At 40.6% G+C, this 19,898-nt stretch overlaps 1 protein-coding gene across 2 annotated transcripts in view; it reads right to left on the bottom strand.

The window, feature by feature from the left end:
* myo1g (myosin IG) overlaps positions 1–19,898 on the bottom strand; it is a 126,053-nt gene that overhangs the window by 24,275 nt on the left and 81,880 nt on the right. The gene's annotated exons all lie outside the window — the stretch shown is intronic.

Here is a 19,898-nt window from a genome sequence, read left to right as displayed (position 1 = left end):
TTGCCGTACAAATATTAGACTGCACTCCGACTGCCATTCGATAAATTTCCACTTTGACTATTTTGCAGATCGACCACAGGAAGCTGGCTAACTGTTTAGACTGCTCTCACATTGCTCTCAGACTGCTGTCTGATGTCTTCAAATGCACCACAACACCTCCAGAATGCGGGTCGAATTTTCATTCGGACGGCATTCAGCCTCTAGTGTGACAGGGTATAGTTTGTGAGGTAGTGATGATTTAACTTACTTAAGTTCAAACAACTTAATTCAATCAGGTGTTGAAACAACTTTTTAAGTTGGTTCTTTTTTCAGTGATTCTTCTGGCTGATTGTCACATAACTACACTGTGGCTGCTCCACTGTGGTATAAATACAAGCTCCTGTCTGTTACTATGAATGGTTTTGTCCTGTTGGTCAAAGACAATAGTTGTGCTTCAGTAGTTCTAACAAATCCTACCTTCTTAAGTCCTAGTGTTTGACCAGTCAATGTATTCACTGTACTCCCCGTAGAGAGGGTAGTTCAGTGGGATAGGAGTTGGGCTACCAATATGTAAGCCTGGGTTTCATTCCTAGTCAATGCTAGACTTCATACTCTGGAATCCCAGGATAACCGGTGGATCTAAGGGCCTCTTTGGGACTTATTTCCTTCTTCATCTGAAAAGTACTACAACAGCATTAGGGTGCAAAGTCGTCCTTGGAACTTCAAAGGTATCCTTGGTTTCTCAAATGCCAACTCAGGTAGTACCTCCCCAAATCAGGGAGTGGTTCCTGACAGCAAGAACCAGTTCCAGTAATGGTGGAGCTGCTGCTACTGCTGTTGCTCTTGTGACGTTGTTGATCACTTAAATTAGCACTCACATTCAAGCAAAGCCGCAGTCATCAATTACTCTCAAGCACGCCATTACTGCACTTTCCCTCCATCCTACAGCCTTGCTGTTTCCGTTTTCTTTGCCTTTTAAGGCTGCCATTTCCCTTTCAATCTTAATTACCACTTTCTGCTGCTAGGCAACCATCACTGGGGCAACAAAATCATCCGGGGCCTCAGAAGAATGATAACGTGGGCAGAGGACACTTGGGTCCTCGACTGTCTGGCTGGTCAGACAAGGTGCGAATCATCCCACAGAGTCATCACGGTGGTTGACTCTAATTTTATTCAGTATAATTATCATTACTGTAATCAAAACCAGTGGACCTATCGCAACCGGCTGCCCCCTGCGTCTATAGTCTCTTCAGGGTGCATTCTGTGGAAAAGTGAGTCATAAAGTAACAGCACATGAGGAATAATCAGATCTTTCTTCATGGTGAAGAAGATCTGGTGTGGCAGACAGAAAAAAAGTAAGAAGATGTCACGATTTATAGGCTTAAATCAGGAAGGTGAATCACCAAATGCACATTGTGTGAATACTTGCATCAGTAATTTATTGGGTTCTGATTATTCTATAGTCCAAAGAGTGAGATATGAGCAGATTAACATCCAGAGATGAAGCATAAAAAAGAGTCGTTACAACAAAGTCATTACTGACAGAAAACAATATTATGAGGACATGAAGAAGCTTATGTTCATTGCAAGTTGCAGGAAAAAAACTACTGTTAATTATAACTACTTCTACACTGAACCTAACCAACAATTCAGATGAAAGAAGATCATTTTGGCCATATGACACGTTTCTCTGTGTATGATCAAGCACACAGGTAACTCAGGTTCGAAGAACCAAGGGGTAGAAAACAGCCAAGGGCTCACTCATGCTTCACCTGACTGTGGCAAAAAGATGGTTACTTCCTAGAAGTAGGGATGGGTTGAGTGTCTACTTGGATGGTTGCCATCCAGGTCTCAGGGAGGTCCTGTGGTGTGGTGGATATGGCAACATGTGGCGTCTCCGTGCACTCCCAGACCTGAAACCTCATTAAAACTTAGGTCTTTCATGCAAAAATAGGAGAATGAACTGTTTGTGGGAAAAATGAAGAATTTGCTGTATGTTCTGAACACATCTCTGCTGCCTCCGTTTTGCTCTCCTGGTTACTGTATATTCTGGAGAATTCTCACCTGTGATGCTTTTATTCTGAATAGTTTGTTCCTCACACTTTTCCTCTGCTTTACTTCCTCTTCATGTGCACTCTGGCTTCCAGCTCATGTGCACGCACATGTACTTGTTCATTGAGTCACGCACTATTATACAAATAATGAATGTTTTATGAGTGCACTGGTAAGAATATTTCATGATAAATAATGAATGCATTGCATTCATTATTTCTTTTATATAACGCCTAAAATAGATCCTTGTCATTTGATATTTTATTAATTTATAAACAAAAGAAAACGGGGCAAGGGTGGTGGCCAAGTGGTTAGTGCACTTGGTTTCAGTGTGAAAGGTTCCCAGTTCAAACCCCACCCCTGCCACGTTTCCCCATGTAATGTGGAGTTGCACCAGGAAGGGTATCTGGTGTAAAACGTGTGCCAAATCAACATGCAGATCCACCTCAGATTTGCTGTGGTGACCCCAAGTGCAAAACAAGGGAGCAACCGAAGGGACTTACTAACAAACAAAAGAAAAGGGACTTACATTTTGGTGGTCCTTTGATGTCAAACAGTCCAAGATTAATTTTAAATAGCAGTCCAATCCAATCCAAAACTGTTCTCAGTCAACTTGCAAAAACAGACAGATAGTTCAAAAACAATCCTAATGATGTAGCCCATGGCTGACGCCATGCACTGAGTTCATGTACAGACTGCCGTCTGCTTTTCTCAGTCCAGCGAAAATTCATGACAGAAATTTGTCGAGCTCTTCATCCGACAGCGGTTCTACTTTAGCTAGATACATCCAAGCAAATATTGCAAATGCCTCCAGATGGCTTACGGAGTACTGGATTTGTTTATTCTTTTGTGTTAGAAGAATGAGCAGCACCAATAAGATGCTATGCACTGTCGCTGCTAGCGTGCGTGCGCGGTGGTCACAGCATGCAATGGTACAAAACATATGGAATCAAATTTGCATGCGAAATGGATTAAAAAATTGCACGATAAATGGAGCACAATGGCAAATGGGACAACTAATCAGTATCACGTGACATACAAACCACCAATCAAATGACAAGGATCTATTCAGGTGTTCTATAAAACCATTCACAGGCCGTCGCTCCACTGCCGGACTGTCTCATTCCCATTCATGCTCTCTCATGTTGTTTTCTCATGTTTGAATTCCTGTTGCTAACCCATACTACCATCCTGAGTCTTCTGAGCCCAGCCTCCCGACTTTTGGATTTTTCACCTGTATATTTCTCACTGTGCATTGACCCTCAGCCTGTTATTCTGGTTATCCCAAATACTGAATCCTGAAAGGACAATGTTGCCTTACGGATTGCCTGACCCATGTACTTGGTTAACCCAGCTGCTTGTTCCCACGTGAACTGTATTAGCCACTGGACTGTTCTTCCTGTGCATTCTGAATTGTACAACTGTGTCGGCTGCAATTAAAGTTCATTTGCATTTGAATTCAGTGTGGTTCTGTGCTCAGGGGTCTCAGCAGCAACAAGAAGCAGTTTATTCTTGCGTTTTTTGACCTCACACAATAACATTAATTAGCGTGTTAACTTCTGCTCACTAACATAGTGTTTGCATTACAAATAATGTGGCAATGAAAGTAATTTTGCTTCTTGTTGCTTGAAGCAGCAGAACCATGTTTTCAAAGAGAAATGTGACATATGAGAATTTACAATATGAACAGATTAGTTATTTCCTTTAATGCACTTTTATTGACAAAATTCTCAAGCCTAAATATATGGACAGTCCAAATTTGGACCTTTATGAACATATTGTTTAAAAAATGCAAGTATATATGAATATTTTGTTTCTCCAGACTTTAGTACAGCACTGTATTTAACAAACTGTCTATAAAAACCATCTAGTCTGTGTCACTTCATTGCAAAATGTTGACTTGAGTTGGTCACTTATTGATATTAGATTTCCTCAGAAAGGTCCACAGAGTTTAAATTGCAATGAAGCATTTTCAAGTTTTATATGATTGTGTGTCTGCAGACAGACAACCTGATGATTTGTTTGTGATAGATGGCGACATACACCTCTAAATAGGATTACGATTAATTATTGTAGCATTCATTTACTTATTCTTGTATTTATGACTAATTCCCTTGAATTTAAGTCTTGTTAGACGAAGATGTGCATGAAAATAGATTTTAAAAAAGTTACCACATCAGTTAGACTGACCCATATGCTTAACTTTAAAACGACTAAACCAGTTTACGGCAGCTGGGAAAAGAATAAAAGCTGTTCCTATAATTAGTTCGTAAGATAAACGGTGCTGCTTCTGCACAGCAGCTGGAGTGGACAAATCATAGAAGAAACATGGCACAAGTGACGGCGAGGGCGACACGCTGACTGCGGAGAGTGCGGCGCGGCCTCTCCTGTTGCCTCATCAAGACGAGCACATTGAGGACGGCCACCGGGGGACAACAAAAAAGGAGGAGGACAAGCACCAGATGAGGCTATTTCAGGAGGAGCATGACGCCTTTCCCGACCTAAAAAGTGAAGTTAGGAATAGAAAGCCAGTTGGACCACATGCACGTTAACTTTCTGCACACGGACACCCAACCAGGTCAAATGAGAATGTCAACAAATCCAGCCACGTCTGAAATAGGTCAATTATTTGTTTGTATTCATTTTTTTCCTCCATTGCAGCGGGAGAGGTGACACAGAAGATTTCTATTGATGTAACTCCATCCTGAGTCTTTGCATATTCATGAAATGCTGCTTTAGAAAGTTGCAGGATGAGGTGAGAGTCTTGGATGAAGGGACACATAAATACAAGGCAAATATACTCTGAAAGAGCTGAAATGAAAAGATGAGTGAAGAGTGGGAACAATAAGATGGTGATAAAAAGCTTCAGACTATAAAAAGCTGATTATACAACCCCTGGCAAAAATTATGGAATCACCGGCCTCAGAAGATGTTCATTCAGTTGTTTAATTTTGTAGAAAAAAAGCAGATCACAGACATGACACAAAACTAAAGTCATTTCAAATGGCAACTTTCTGGCTTTAAGAAACACTATAAGAAATCAAGAAAAAAAGATTGTGGCAGTCAGTAACGGTTACTTTTTTAGACCAAGCAGAGGAAAAAAATATGGAATCACTTAATTCTGAGGAAAAAATTATGGAATCACCCTGTAAATTTTCATCCCACAAATTAACACCTGCATCAAATCAGATCTGCTCATTGACATTGACCCTATGTGTCTTTTTGCAAGGAATGTTTTTGCAGTTTTTGCTCTATGGCAAGATGCATTATCATCTTGAAAAATGATTTCATCATCCCCAAACATCATTTCAATTGTCCAAAATATCAACATAAACTTGTGTATTTATTGATGATGTAATGACAGCCATCTCCCCAGTGCCTTTACCTGACATGCAGCCCCATATCATCAATGACTGTGGAAATTTACATGTTCTCTTCAGGCAGTCATCTTTATAAATCTCATTGGAACGGCACCAAACAAAAGTTCCAGCATCATCACCTTGCCCAATGCAGATTCGAGATTCATCACTGAATATGACTTTCATCCAGTCATCCACAGTCCACGATTGCTTTTCCTTAGCCCATTGTAACCTTGTTTTTTTCTGTTTAGGTGTTAATGATGCCTTTCGTTTAGCTTTTCTGTATGTAAATCCCATTTCCTTTAGGCGGTTTCTTACAGTTCGGTCACAGACGTTGACTCCAGTTTCCTCCCATTCGTTCCTCATTTGTTTTGTTGTACATTTTTCGATTTTTGAGACATATTGCTTTAGGTTTTCTGTCTTGACGCTTTGATGTCTTCCTTGGTCTACCAGTATGTTTGCCTTTAACAACCTTCCCATGTTGTTTGTATTTGGTCCAGAGTTTAGACACAGCTGACTGTGAACAACCAACATCTCTTGCAACATTTGATAATCCTCTCCTTTGTTTCAATTGACATCTCTCGTGTTGGAGCCATGATTCATGTCAGTCCACTTGGTGCAACAGCTCTCCAAGGTGTGTTCACTCCTTTTTAGATGCAGACTAACGAGCAGATCTGATATGATGCAGGTGTTAGTTTTGGGGATGAAAATTTACAGGGTGATTCCATAATTTTTTTCCTCAGAATTGAGTGATTCCATATTTTTTTTCCTCTGCTTGGTCTAAAAAAGTAACCGTTACTGACTGCCACAATCTTTTTTTCTTGATTTCTTATAGTGTTTCTTAAAGCCAGAAAGTTGCCATTTGAAATGACTTTAGTTTTGTGTCATGTCTGTGATCTGCTTTTTTTCTACAAAATTAAACAACTGAATGAACATCCTCCGAGGCCGGTGATTTCATAACTTTTGCGAGGGGTTGTAGTGATTGATCACCTCGGGTTTTAATGGGGATGTAATCCTCATTAAAACTGTTTTTTATTAACCATTAGGATCTGAAGATGGAACAGAATCAGCAGTTTGTCAAATAATCTACAGCAGAAATGTCACCAACTGATTTGCTTGTTATTTATTGATCAACTATTTATTTACTCTCGATTCTAAGTCTATGAATAAAATTGTGTGGGTTCAGAGTTGGACTACCAACCTATAGACCAGGGTTGGATGGATTAGTATCTCACTCAGGGGGAGCTGTAGACTCTCATCTGGGCAGCCGGTGTCAATCTTGTGCCAAATCCCAATGTGGATCTGTTCTGGATGTGCTATGGTGATAACAAGGAACCAGGGGGAGCCAAAAAAAAAAAAAAGTCCAGGCAAGGAGCGGATGCCTCGCATAGTCACATGTACATACCACAGAACCACTCTGGGTCCTGGATAGCAACCACCAGAGCAATCTGCAAAAACGGTCCCTCTCAAAATAAGGCAAAAAAAAAAATCTGAAATCTAGCCAAATTGTATTGTATTAAGCAACAACAACAAAAAAAAATCTGCCAGTGGGGTAAGAAAAAATTACTTGGTTAGAATTCTCGAAACTAGTCAGATCTCTAGGCACTGAATAATTAAAATGCACCTTAAAACTAGACTGAATTCTTAGTTTAAGATTAGCTTCTGTCTTAAAATAAGGAAAACAATCTTGTTCCTTTGCTTGAATGATTTGAAATCCATTACCTTTACTTGTTACTGGTTAAATACAGCTTGATATTAGCTGGAAAAACTTCTTAAGAAAAAGTGAGATACACTGTCCCAAAATAAGACTTTTTTTCTTATCTAAATAATGCTTGACAAGATTATTTTTCTATTTAGACAAAAATTAAACAAGTTTTTTTTTTTTTTTACTTTCTTAGATATTGGTTTGCAGACAATTGGTCCATCACAACCTCTCAAAAACGTGGACATCCCTTTGGCTTTCTCCAGCTGCTGGAGTCCTCAGTACTCACACACCACAGAGTGTTGGATCATACTCCAAGAAACACCCAACATGTCCAAAATGTCCATTGGAATCACCTTTAGTAACCGTTCATTTGACTCAAAGTCATTCCAGTGATACCCAAGGATCCTCCAAAGATGCCTAGGACCAAAGGCATACTGTCTTCACCTTAGGTCACTACTTACAGACCATGTCTCACATCCATACAGTAAGACAGGAAGCACCAGGACCCCAAAGACTTGGACCTTTGTTCTCCCACAAAGATAACAGCTTCGCCAAATACCTCTGTCCAACCATCTCATGACTCCATAAGGTCTTCAAAGCCGTGTCTGAGGATCCAAAGACATGGAGGTCACTGCCAAGATAAGATAAGCATGTGTATCCTCGCATGGTGAAAATGTGCTCTACAGATTCAGTAAATACAGAAACGTGTGATTTTTGTGGTTTTCAAAGGGTGCCACAGTGGATTTGGGACAGACTCACATGGCCATTTCGCACAAGTTTTGGTCTTCCTGATGTACAAGGAAATTACAGGAGAGGTAGGTTTTGAACCCCAGATTCTCTCACAGCTGCCCAACTGCCCACTCCACAAATTGCCATTTAAGCCAAGAATCCACTCCAATCTTAAAGCCGGAGCAGATCATAGCCTAAATCCCGCCAACCGCTCACTGACACACTCACCCAACTGTCCCAGCAGATGGTCCATGAATCTAAAAACCCCACCAACATAAAAAAAACCCAAGCTTGCTGTCAGTAAACAGACACGCCCACAAACTGACAAACAGGCGCACATGCGCTCATTCGCGTGCACCTTCCTCATTCATGCTGACAGCTAAAGCCCAGGTGACAGGAAGAGAGCTGGAGACAGAGAGAGAGACAGATGAGAGGATGGGGGAAAAGCAAAAGATGGAGTGAGTGGAGGAATGTGCTCCACTGAGGCAGCAAGAGATGGATGTGACATGACAGAGAACCAAACAGCTTGTCTTTGTCGTTCTACTCGACAACACAGGGCGGCTTTGAAGTCAGATTTTACCTCGTCCCGCTAACGCTGCCGTCACTGACCCAGTTTTGCACAACTTCCACCTTCTCCACTGCACCATCTCTCAGCTGTAAATAACAAAAAGGCTCACTCTCTGAAGTCTGAGGTGGAGGTGATGGAGATCAAACAGAGGGAGAACAAGGCAATTCATGGTTGAGATATTCCCAGCTGTGGGAAGCACCTGCAAGGACTTCTATCAATGGCGCCATATCACCAACATCATATGGTTTTACTAACAGCCAGTGCCGGCCCCAGCCAATTTGGTGCCCTAGGCAAGATTTTTAATGGCACCCCCCCCCCCACGCCCCCCGTAAAGAGTAAAACTATAAACACAGACAACATGAACTGTAACACAAATAAAAAAATAAGCTTATACCTTTGTTATAGTATACAAACAATGAATGTTTATGAGTTCAATGGTACGAATATTTTATGAGGTCAAAGTTGGAACAAACCTTTCAACGAGGCTTCTGTTCCAGCTTTCACCTCATAAAATATTCGTTCCATTGAACGAATGTAAAAACATTCATTATTTGTTTTATATAACAGCTAAAACAGATCCTCGTCATTTTATATTTATATTAATTTACAAACTACACAGAAGAGACTTACATTTTGGGTCGTCTTCAGTGCAGCGAAAAAAATAACGTTAGAAATGAATCCAGCTTCAGTGCATCACTGCTGCTTTGACATCATCAATCCAACACGAATTTTAAATAGGAATCCAAAAATAATTCTGACGATGAAGTCCGCCATGCAACAAATCGTCGTCCGTCAGCAAAACAAACTCCGCCGTGTTTGTTTTAAATCTAAGCGCCACCCGGCTTGTGAGAGCGTGTGCGCGGTGCGTGCTCACACAAGCAGGAAGGCACTTGTGTGCACATGTACTACCAAAAAAAAGACTGTATTTCCTCAGTGCAGCAAAAAGAATCGCGTCAGACGGCTTACAGTGCAGTGGATTTGTTTTGTGTGTATGCACACGCGTTGTGTGCGTGTGTCTATGCGTGTGTGTATGTGCACGTGTGTGTACGCGCAGAGTGCAATGCTACCAAACGTATGGAACAAAATTTGCACTCTAAATGCAACACAACACAAATGGGACAAATAATCCATGTCACGTGACATACAAAGCACCAATCAAATGACAAGGTTCCACTCAGCTGTTATATAATATTTTTGTAATAGCTATTACAAGCTTTACATAACCACATGACATTTCAATAAAAATGTAAACAGCCGCTGACATTGATGATCAATGTATGTCAAACTGACAGTGATAAACACTGCTCAAAGCCTCGACCAGCTATTCTCACTAGGGATGTCCCGATCAGGTTTTTTTGAGTCGTCTGATTTTTTTGAGTATCTGCCGATACCGATTCCCGATCGGAACACTTTAAAAAACTGAATGAACAATGAACAAATGCTAAATATCTTATAATTTCATTTTAATCACCTTATTTTATTATTTATCACTTAAACAGTGCACTTCTCCTTGAGGTAGCTTGAACAATCAAGTAATAATCTGCCAGACTTAAAAAATGTACAAATTTCCATGTTATTTTATTTGTCTAAAAATAAATGTCAAAGGTTCCTTATGTTAAACAAGAAATGATCTAATCTCAAATAACAGGTGGTTTTAGTTTATAGATGAAAGGTTTCTAAAGAACCATTTATTGATTTAGCTATTTTAATTACAAGTGTTCTAAACTTTTTAAACAGTAATCAAAAATTTTGAGGTAACAAACAACAACAACAAAAAAAACATTTCCAAGGATTTTTCTTCAGACATGTGGTTTCTGCACTGATCTGTGGTTCAAATCCCCGCCTGACTGGAAAATCACTAGTGAGCGCCTTGTATGGCAGCACAGTGAGCAAGAGTTTCGGTGCGAAAGTGTCCATCATCCTCTTGTCATTCCATTGAGGCGTCAGGCTGAGCGCGTAAACACACAAACAGCAGTTCTGCAAAAGAAACTGCGCGCGTAACTCCCTCACCACCTCTGTCCGGTTGAACTTGTTTTTTCTTTTGTTCAATTAAAAAAAAAAAAAGATTGGGTTGAACTTTGACCGCGTCAGCCTGCCGACAAGCGGCAAAGCCGAGCTAAAGTGACGCGTCTGACGCCTCTAAAAAGTAACGCGTCTCACGCGTGTCACGCCTCTGACGCTTCCGACGTGTGATAGGCCCATTAATCAGCAATAATGAGCCTGAAATAGCGCTGATCAAAATAATGAGGATAAAATCTATATCGGATTCCTGATCGGGATGCAACGTCCGATTTCGATCAAGTCTGAAACCACGTGATCGGGCCCAATTTCCGATCACGTGATTGGATTGGGACATCCCTAATTCTCACCCCAACCAAACACAGTTTATTTTCAGTAGGGCAGTTTAGGCCAACCTCACCCCAAAAATGCTTTAGGTTATGGATTACCAAACCATGGTAGCTAGCACCTTAATACTGCTAGCTACCTGATGCAATGCAATGGAAAAAATAATTCATCATATTATTTTTGCTGTATCGCTGTCTTGTCCTCTTCTTTTTCTTTTTTCCTTCCTTGGGCACCAGACAGTTTGGGCCATTTTGACATTGTTGTTAAATCAAGTAAATCACAACCCAACACTAGACAGTTTGGGCTGTTTTTGACGTTGTTATGTTGCAATAATGTAATGACCCGGAAGGGCTAGTCAGACAAGGAAACTATTATCATCATTATTATTTAATAGGCTTTGCTATGCAGTTAAATCAATATGAGCTTATATTTATTAAAAATAGTGAAAGCTGACTTTATTTTTTTTTTCCACTCATTTGTGGCGCCCCCTGGATGGACGTCACCCTTAGCAATTGCCTGTACTGCCTGTAGGCTGGGTCGGCCATGCTGACAGCAACATTTCATAAAATGTCTCTATAAGAAACGCATCTGGGATTACACAGTTTTTACGTGTTCATTATATATGCACAAAGTTTGTTCTTTATTGTGTGTGCATGTGTGGGTGTGGGGGGGGGGGGGCGGTTTTGACAGATCTTAACAGAAATTTGAACTGAAATAATAACATATATGAACATCATTGCAAGCAGTGCTGAGGGGTTTAAAACATCAACACAACCCCCCCACGAACACACACACACACACACCCAGAGGTTCAATGACACCATATTTGGGAGGTTTACTCACAATGGGGCCCCAAACCCTTGTATTTGACCTCACTTCCCATTTGGTGGCTTTGCAATTAAATTGAACTGTCTTTAATGGATAAATGCTTAAAAAATCAAGCAGCCAGACAGCTAGAAATGTGAAGTTTAGTCTGAAGATCAGCTGTGCCAATGTTTGTAAAGGCTGGACAAAATTTGTGGCTTGTGACAAATGTGTGAACTTTGATCAAATCCAATATGCCAGAAAATGTGATACAGTGGAATTGACATAATAGAGTGCATGATAGTGCAGCAGATATTTTTTTAATTTACAGGGGAATCTTTCAAATCGTGAAGGAAGCATCAAATTCGGTACAAATACTCCTTAGACATTACTCATTTGAAAAAAACGGCTGGCCACTTGAATAGTTCTGACAGTGTTGAATCTGCAAGGTAAAGGTCAAACAATGTCAACGTCCATTGGATTCTATGACGTGTCACATATGTTTCTCTGTAACATGATAACTAAGCATGACACATGGTCCAAACTATTCCTTTTTAAAACCCTATTAACTCAACCAATAAATTGCATCACGTTTTACCAAAATTAGAGCAACTTTAACTTTTGACCCCTGTACAAACTGAAATTGACCTTTGTCACCATTCTTGCCATTTTTATCCCATAACTCCATAATATTCAGTCACAGATAGTCCAAACTACACCTTTTTGGAATAGTTATGATCAGACAAATAATGTGGTATAGTTTTCAATATAATTGGAGCATCTTTTAATTTTGACCCCTGTGTAATTCTTCAATTGACCCCTACCTGGCTGCCTATTAAAAATTCAAATGGCCGATTGTTTTTTTTTTTCCAAAAGAGTAATGTCTAAGGAGTATTTGTGCCAAATTTGGTGCTTGTTTCCAGAAATCAAAGATTGTTACAGTTATCTACTCCACTAACAAAAGAATCAAACAGCACATCTATCCATCCATCCTGGTTGGAGCCTGTCCCAACTGTCATAGGGTGTGAGGCCCAGGACACCCCTCACAGGACACCCGGACAGGACAACAGTCTGTCGCAGGGCTCAAACAATACATGATATTTGAAAATCAGGTACACTATTCAAAAGCTGCGCGTGTAAACACACCTCCAAATTTGACCTGTTGGTGGTGCAAGACTGCTGGAGGTGCAGGCATGAAACTTGGTGAAGTGAATGACAGGACTGTCCCCGGTATGTGAAATTACTGCCATACAGTTACAGCACTGATGTAAAACATGACGGACCTATGCACAAGATTATAAACAATCGCTCCATTCAGAAAGTCGACGTAACCTTCAGCTCACGAGACTGACAAAGAGAAGCAGAAGAGGTGCGTGTTAGTGTGTGCCCTCATCCTACCCCCCCCCCCCCAACGCACACGCTCACACGCTTATCCAGCTCACCCCGACTTTGTCTCATGACCCCCCCTTTGATAAGTAGCCTAGTAGAGGTCGCAACCCCCTGCATTCAAACAGATGGTGGTACAAAGACAGAGCTGAAACTGATCTGCAGTTGGTTCTTCTCTCCGAGGCCAACAACCATCCTGTTAGAGACACACAGCTGCTCTGGAAACCCAAATGGCACAAGTACCCTCCCCCTGAAAACCAACCCCTGACCAAACGTCTCAAAATCCATAAAAGCCTGACTGGTGATCTGGGATCACCTCACTGAAGATGCACAGAATGACTCATATAAGTGTAACGGCAGCCATCCACCTGGCCTCAGAGAGCTCAGTGTCCATGAAAAACTAAAGAAGTAACAGCACTAACTCGAGCGCCGACAGACCATGTGGTGCTTTATGTTACCATGACAACATAAACCAGAAAAATACCAGGACCAGGCTGGTTTATACCAGGTTTAACTTCATATCTCCACATAATCTCATTAAAACACAAGAACAACAACACTGAAGTCGACAGTAAACAGTGTCTTCGATACACTGGCTCAGAAGACATTTCTTCAAATCAAAACCGCAGCAAAAACTGAAAAATTATATAGATTACTGCACACACCAGAATGCCTCTCAATAAGCAGTAAAAACTTCATGACAAAGTTTGCTTTCCAATCAGATTTCCAAATAAAATGCTTTTAATTTTCATTTGTCCTGGGTTCTATATTAAATCAAAAAGACACGCACATCCAAGATGTGTAAAATGGCGTGCTGGATCAAAAATGAGACAAATATTAAAGCAAAAAAAAAAAAAAGCAAAAAACTTTATTCAGACACCAGTGACGTTTCGGCAGCTGCCCTTCTGTTTGGATTTTTACTGGTTTCCATATTAGCCAGAATGTAACATGACAGAATGTTTTTCTTCCCTTAAAACTACACCTGAAAAATGTGGATATACAAAACTTCTACAACAGTAAGTGGCACCAAATACAGAAGAATGTCCTGCTGTTAGCTACAATTTAGACTCATGGTACCAAATGGCGCTTCTCTCCATTTAACACCCCAATCTTTTATGTACACGTTACTAGATCATCACAAAAACAAGCATATGACATTCACAAATAGCACAATATGTCACATTTACAGTTGTCCCAGAAGTCCTGCCATCCTGACAGTTCTCATGTCAGGATGGCATCGTCCCCGACCCCTATAATGTGGCTATCTTAAAAGCCACTCCTGCACCCCCCCCCCCCCCCCCCCCCCGCACTGTAAAGTATATTTCAGCAAAGGAGCCACATTATTTTCTCTGTTCAAACTATATCAGGAGAGATTTATAAAGAGAGCAACAGAATCACACCACGTCGTGCACTTTTTACTTCTGCCTAAGACCAGGGGAAAAGTGTCCGTGCCCTTCCTGCAGACAGACACTTCTCACTAGACTTTGTTAAAGTGAATGTTGTTCCAGTAAAAAATAAATCAATAAATAAATAGACTTTTAAAATCTTCATAGTTGCTTTTGCTGGCATTACTCTCCTTGACAACTTACTCTGATTTGTCAGAGTAAGTCATCATACACTTTTGAGTAGGAGAAGCCGGGGCACAGTGGATCAGACATGTTGTTTTGTGGCAGCATAAACACATTATGCATAGGTTTAGGTCATTCTACTGTGGATTTAATACAGCAAGTTATTGTTTATAAGGCTGTGTCATTTATGTCTCCCCAAGTGTAATTTACAGGTGTTTCAAATCAATTTTAAAATTTTTGATTCATTGTGCCCCAGACATTAATTCATGGGGCACAGTGAATCAACATAGAATATAAAACACATGATTATAAAGATTTCTTCAAAATTATTAAATATATGCTGATGCATATACAAAGTATAATCCAGCAAACCATCTTATATAGTGATATAAGTCCTTCAGAAACTATTATAAATACAATTGTCATAATTTAAGTTCAAATGTGAAAACGTCTGTTTATATACACAAATTATAGAAATAATTCATGGAAAAATAAATGTATAAGCTTCAACAAGTAATATTTGTCAACCACTTGATACAGGGGCTTAGTAAATCACTTTCTAGACTGATTCACTGTGGCCCTGATTCACTGTGCCCTGGGTGCAAGTGACACACGAGTCATGTTATCAAATAGCTGATAGTCTGGAGAAGACATAACACATGCTCATCAGATGGACGGGGTAGTCTTCTAATGAATAACAATTTTTTGGGCCACCTGTCCTCTGTTGTGAGAAATAAATACAAAGACACTGACGTCAACAAAACTTACTTTTGATAGGAAAAAAATGACTTCACTTGCCACTTAGTTTAACCCTTAATATATCCAAAAACAAAACACTAATTTATAAGGGGGATGTCTTTATGCATAAAAATATGGCATAACTACTGCAAATATATATATGTAGTTTTGCAGATATAGCTACTGATTCACTGTGCCCCGTGATTCACCATGCCCTGGTTTCCCCTACTCTTCCAATTACTATTTTTTTAATTGGCAATAAATAGTAAAAATTAATGATGCGTTATTGTCCATTTTATGTTTGTAAATATATAGTGTGCATGTCAATCAGCAATGATTCCATTTTCTTTTTCCTGTTTTCCATCAGTCAGTGTGTGGTCCGACCTGGATTTACAGGGTAAATGCTTTGGAAAAATCAATCAATACAGACTCAACAGGCAGCATTTGCACACGACACAGACGCACAACAGTTTGCTGTGTGTGAAAAAGTGCAGTCTGCACCACTCAAATGAGATCTGGCAGATGTAAATGTGGGTGGAGGTGAATTAGATTTATAAACAGCACAGACAAATCAGGTTCAGGGTGATAAATGCGATAAACGTCAGTGTGACTGATTCATTTCATGCCTGTTAGTCAGAGAACGCACTGCTATGACAGTGACAAATGACAAGAATACGATTTGCGTAATTGTCACGCTGCATTAACAGACTATCTTTTAGCTGGTCTCTGATCAGTCACAATGAGTCTATGCTGTGGCATTTAGTGTTCAAGACTGGAAAGGTTTTCATTCCAACCAATCACAACGGCAGCCAATTTCATTAATGAGTTTTTGCTCTCTGTTGAAATGAGTTAATGGGATTCTGTAGCGTTTCACTCCACTGAAAACCTGCACACTGTTATAATAAATGTTCACAATCAATTTGGGCAAATAAACGGCTGCACATTTCCATCGGGATTCTGAATCTTTTTGGAAATCAGCCTATTTAGACGGCACAGACAATGTTTATAATATAAAAAGTGAAATTTATTATCACTTAGCTGAGGCTAATTTGACAAAAATCAAACATTAGATGCTAGATCACCTCCAAAACTGAATCGTATATCTTATTCTTACTTTTCAGAACATTATCAATCTGCACGCCAGATTTCAGTGAAATCCGTTCATCACTTTTTGAATTATCCTGCTAAAAGTCAAACAAATACTAGTGAAAGGTTTACTTCCTTGGTGGAGGTAAAAATACAAGACTTCATCTTACTTCTTACATTGTTTCACCTCAGGGAGTGTTAGTGACCAGATTAGTACAAGTCTGTTACGTCGCCAGAAAACCTCTCACTTCAATACATTTTTTCCATGCTAGAGCGCTGTGTGCCTGCTGCACTCTGACTTAAATGAGCTGACAGATGATACTTGATTGGTTTATCCCATATGGTGTCCAAAACATGCCCCTGACTAATTAAGAGGAGCAAACCAAATAGTTTTCACCCAGCAACAAATTTTCTACTCAGATTATGCACTTTCTAAACAGCACAAACCAGTCAGACATGCCCCAAATGGATTTGCCTGGTAGAATGCGCACTACAGACCCTCAACATACAGTGGGGCAAAAAAGTATTTAGTCAGTCCCTGATTGTGCAAGTTCTCCTACTTAGAAAGATGAGAGAGGTCTGTAATTTTCAACATATGAGAGACAAAAAATGAGAGACTTCAACTATGAGAGACAAAATCAGAAAAAAAAAAAAAAATCCAGGAAATCAAATTGTAGGATTTTTGAAAAATTTATTTGTAAATTATGGTGGAAAATAAGTATTTGGTCACCCACAAACAAGCAAGATTTCTGGCTCTCACAGACCTGTAACTACTTCTTTAAGAAGCTCTTCTGTCCTCCACCTGTTACCTGTATTAATGGCATCTGTTGGAACTCATTATCTGTATAAAAGACACCTATCCACAGCCTCAAACAGTCAGACTCCAAACTCAACCACGGCCAAGACCAAAGAGCTGTTGAAGGACACCAGGAAGAAAATTGTAGACCTGCACCAGGCTGGGAAGAATGAATTTACAATAGTCAAGCAGGTTGGTGTGAATAAATCAACTGTGGGAGCAACTGTAAGAAAATGGAAGACATACAAGACCATTGATAAGCTCCACTGATCTGGGGCTCCACGCAAGATGTCATCCCGTGGGGTCAAAATGAGAACGGTGAACAAAAATCCCAGAACGACACAGAGGGACCTGATGAATGACCTACAGAGAGCTGAGACCAAAGTAACAAAGGCTACACACTATGCAGAGAGGGACTCAAATCCTGCAGTGCCAGGCGTGTCCCCCTGCTTAAGCCAGTACACGTCCAGGCCTGTCTGAAGTTTGCCAGAGAGCATATGGATGATCCAGAAGAGGACTGGGAGAATATCATGTGGTCAGATGAAACCAAAATAGAACATTTTGGTAAAAACTCAACTCTTCGTGTTTGGAGGAAGAAGAATGCTGAGTTGCATTCCAAGAACACCATATCTACTGTGAAGCATGGGGGTGGAAACATCATGCGTTGGAGCTGTTTTTCTGCAAAGGGGACAGGATGACTGATCCGTGTTAAGGGAAGAATGAACGTGGCCATGTATCATGACATTTTAAGCCAAAACCTCCTTCTATCAGTGAGAGCATTGATGATGCAACATGGCTGGGTCTTCCAGCATGACAATGATCCCAAACACACCACTCGGGCAACGAAGGAGTGGCTCCGTAAAAAGCATTTCAAGGTCCTGGAGTGGCCAAGCCAGTCTCCAGACCTCAACCCCATAGAAAATTTGTTGAAGGAGTTGAAAGTCCGTGTTGCCCAGCGACAGCCCCAAAATATCTCTGCTCTAGAGGAGATCTGCATGGAGGAATGGGCCACAATGCCAGCTACAGTGTGGCCAAACCTGGTGAAGACTTACAGGAAACATTTGACCTCTGTCATTGCCAACAAAGATTATGTTACAAAGTATTGAGTTGAACAATTGTTATTGACCAAATACTTATTTTCCACCATAATTTACAAATAAATTCTTTAAAAATCCTACAATGTGATTTCCTGGATTGTTTTCTTATTATTTTGTCTCTCATAGTTGAAGTGTACCTATGATGAAAATTACAGACCTCACTCATCTTTCTAAGTAGGAGAACTTGCACAATCAGGAGCTGACTAAATACTTTTTTCCCCCATTGTAGGCCCTAGACCTTCAAGACATGATTTGAAAATAATTCAGAAGCACTAGCTGTTGAATATGTAGGAGCTTCAACATAGTAAGAGAAGTGGTGGGGAAAGGGGAAGGGGGAAAAAGGCCTTACGAGTACCATCAGGTACTGGTTTAGTACTCTTGAAGTATAGGATTACGGGCTGGTTTTTGTTACGTGAGGTTGCCAGAGTTAGTCTTAAGTACACACATGGAAAGAAAGCAGACACCCTCAAGAGAACATGATCAGAGACATGCGGATGTCAAAATGATGATGTGAGGAAATCCATCAAACATGCCTTTTATCACGGAGCCCGGCACAGATTCTGAGACAAGGAACATGGACTCCTGCTGAAACTGCACTCTTTGTCTTGTTTTCTTTTCCATTTTTTCTGTCTTCAAACCAAACCTTTGTCAGGTCATCTGAAACAAATCCTGTTCATCTGGCAGTCTGTGATTCATCCATCCGAGTGGGCAAATGTCCTAGTAATCCTGAAAGGCCGATATTCACATGACAAAATTCAAACTGAGGGCAAACTGTGTGTGAGCTCCACAAACTGGGCCCGTAGTGTTCTGTTGAGTTCAAATGCTTGTTTTGTCCCGGGCGTGGTCTTGTACAAGGGACAGTGAGGTAAATAATACAAATCAATCTACAGACACTTAGGGCTCGAGTTCAGGTGACGTGCACATCCAGCAGAGACAGTTCCACTTTAATAAGTCCTGCACCTGCACAAGGTCCCACATTATAACAACACTGACTCTAACTATTACCAAGAAGTATGCAATACGGAGTTGCATCAATAAGACTGTGAAAACATTTTATGTGCAAAACTACCACCAGTTGCAAACATAAGAACACATAATTCCAATCGACATGAAATACGTAATTAATGTTGTGAAAGTGTAGGAACACGGACCCACAACAGGGGGGCGCAAATGAACGGACAATGGAGAAAGTCAAATAACAAAGCTTTACTGTTGTGAATATGCACAACAAACACAACAGATTACAATTGTGGTTATAACCAATTCCAATGGTGTCGTGTGGGCAGGCTCGACGATAGGAGACGTCTGTCCGAGTCGAACCGGAACCACCCGATTTCCTCCGCCACCAAACCCCGGGAATACTGGAGCCGCCAAGTCCCGAACTCCCAGGTGGCCATTGCCTCCGCTCGTCGGATCCGGTACTGCTGGCAAGGAACAGAAACAGTCAGATGTGGGTGCGGCTGCACCCAGCAACACGTAGGGTGGAAACACCACCTCCACCTCTAATCAACAACAACACTGTAGTGCAGGAATGCAAGTACTTATCCCAAAATACAGTCTCCTGCTGTTCTTCTCTCTTTCTGTGCAAAGGCAAAAGTATTCAATAGTCAGAAGACAATTCGTTGGGCTGGATACGTTACCTCCTTGGTAGAGCGATATCTCGGCAATGAGGTGGAGATGCCGTT

This window comes from Thalassophryne amazonica, chromosome 20 (genome assembly GCF_902500255.1).
Source record: "Thalassophryne amazonica chromosome 20, fThaAma1.1, whole genome shotgun sequence".
Lineage (NCBI taxonomy): Eukaryota > Metazoa > Chordata > Actinopteri > Batrachoidiformes > Batrachoididae > Thalassophryne > Thalassophryne amazonica.
This window is presented reverse-complemented; position numbering and strand designations above follow the sequence as displayed.